The following is a 2,500-nucleotide window of genomic DNA, read 5'->3' on the forward strand; positions in this document are numbered from 1 at the left end:
GAAAGTGGCACTCTGAAAAAATTTCCAAGTTTGGCTGACTTAGAAAAAATTCGAGAACCAGGATGAGGAGGGGGAAAATGTGGCCAGTCAGGCCGACCTGAAGTGCCTCTTAGGCGGATAGGGGTTGGGCGAAACTCCCTTGAAAGTGGCACTCTGAAAATATTTCCAAGTTGGGCTGACTTAGAAAAAATTCGAGAACCAGGCTGAGGAGGGGACCATCTGGCAAGGGAGTCCGACCTAAAGTGCATCTAAAGCGGATATGGGTTGGTCGAGCCTCCCTTGATTTGCCCTGGAGCTCCCACGTCTTAAAAAGGTCTCTCCTATAATTGTACACCAACCATTTTGAGGTTTGGGTGCAAACCTCTCGAATGGGGGGACTCGGTCCCCTATCTACAGCGCCCCTAATGACGACAGGTGGTACTGCGCCCCTGGTAGCCCGGCCATTGAAAATGAATGGGCCCATTCATTTCAATGGGGAATTTCGACCCCTGGTTGCCCGCCATTCATTTCAATGGGGAATTTCGACCCCTGGTCGCCCGCCATTCATTTCAATGGGGACTTTCGACCCCTGGTTGCCCGCCATTCATTTCAATGGGGGATTTCGACCCCTGGTCGCCCGCCATTCATTTCAATGGGGGATTTCGACCCCTGGTAGCCCGCCATTCATTTCAATGGGGGACTTCGACCCCTGGTAGCCCGCCATTCATTTCAATGGGGGACTTCGACCCCTGGTTGCCCGCCATTCATTTCAATGGGGGATTTCGACCCCTGGTCGCCCGCCATTCATTTCAATGGGGGATTTCGACCCCTGGTCGCCCGCCATTCATTTCAATGGGGGATTTCGACCCCTGGTAGCCCGCCATTCATTTCAATGGGGGACTTCGACCCCTGGTAGCCCGCCATTCATTTCAATGGGGGACTTGGACCCCTGGTAGCCCGCCATTCATTTCAATGGGGGACTTCGACCCCTGGTTGCCCGCCATTCATTTCAATGGGGGACTTCGACCCCTGGTTGCCCGCCATTCATTTCAATGGGGGATTTCGACCCCTGGTCGCCCGCCATTCATTTCAATGGGGGATTTCGACCCCTGGTAGCCCGCCATTCATTTCAATGGGGGATTTCGACCCCTGGTAGCCCGCCATTCATTTCAATGGGGGACTTCGACCCCTGGTTGCCCGCCATTCATTTCAATGGGGGACTTCGACCCCTGGTTGCCCGCCATTCATTTCAATGGGGGATTTCGACCCCTGGTCGCCCGCCATTCATTTCAATGGGGGATTTCGACCCCTGGTAACCCGCCATTCATTTCAATGGGGGACTTCGACCCCTGGTTGCCCGCCATTCATTTCAATGGGGGACTTCGACCCCTGGTTGCCCGCCATTCATTTCAATGGGGGATTTCGACCCCTGGTCGCCCGCCATTCATTTCAATGGGGGATTTCGACCCCTGGTAGCCCGCCATTCATTTCAATGGGGGATTTCGACCCCTGGTAGCCCGCCATTCATTTCAATGGGGGACTTCGACCCCTGGTTGCCCGCCATTCATTTCAATGGGGGACTTCGACCCCTGGTTGCCCGCCATTCATTTCAATGGGGGATTTCGACCCCTGGTCGCCCGCCATTCATTTCAATGGGGGATTTCGACCCCTGGTAGCCCGCCATTCATTTCAATGGGGGACTTCGACCCCTGGTTGCCCGCCATTCATTTCAATGGGGGACTTCGACCCCTGGTTGCCCGCCATTCATTTCAATGGGGGATTTCGACCCCTGGTCGCCCGCCATTCATTTCAATGGGGGATTTCGACCCCTGGTAACCCGCCATTCATTTCAATGGGGGACTTCGACCCCTGGTTGCCCGCCATTCATTTCAATGGGGGACTTCGACCCCTGGTTGCCCGCCATTCATTTCAATGGGGGATTTCGACCCCTGGTTGCCCGGCATTCGTTCCTATGTGGCGGGGGATTTCAACCCCAGGTCGCCCTCGTGTGGTTCTTTTTGGCGCAGCTGACGGGCTCCGCTGCTCGTGGAGGTTTGCTAGTGGAGGATAACCCCCTGCCTGGGCAACTCGAACGCCCGGCATTCGTTCCTATGTGGCGGGGGATTTCAACCCCAGGTCGCCCTCGTGTGGTTCTTTTTGGCGCAGCTGACGGGCTCCGCTGCTCGTGGAGGTTTGCTAGTGGAGGATAACCCCCTGCCTGGGCAACTCGAACGCCCGGCATTCGTTCCTATGTGGCGGGGGATTTCAACCCCAGGTCGCCCTCGTGGGGTTCTTTTTGGCGCAGCTGACGGGCTCCGCTGCTCGTGGAGGTTTGCTAGTGGAGGATAACCCCCTGCCTGGGCAACTCGAACGCCCGGCATTCGTTCCTATGTGGCGGGGGATTTCAACCCCAGGCCGCCCTCGTGTGGTTCTTTTTGGCGCAGCTGACGGGCTCCGCTGCTCATGGAGGTTTGCTAGTGGAGGATAACCCCCTGCCTGGGCAACTCGAACGCCCGGCATT

The sequence above is a fragment of the Leptonotus elevatus genome, unplaced genomic scaffold (genome assembly GCF_054856555.1).
Source record: "Leptonotus elevatus isolate MCC_2025b unplaced genomic scaffold, RoL_Lele_1.0 HiC_scaffold_73, whole genome shotgun sequence".
NCBI lineage: Eukaryota > Metazoa > Chordata > Actinopteri > Syngnathiformes > Syngnathidae > Leptonotus > Leptonotus elevatus.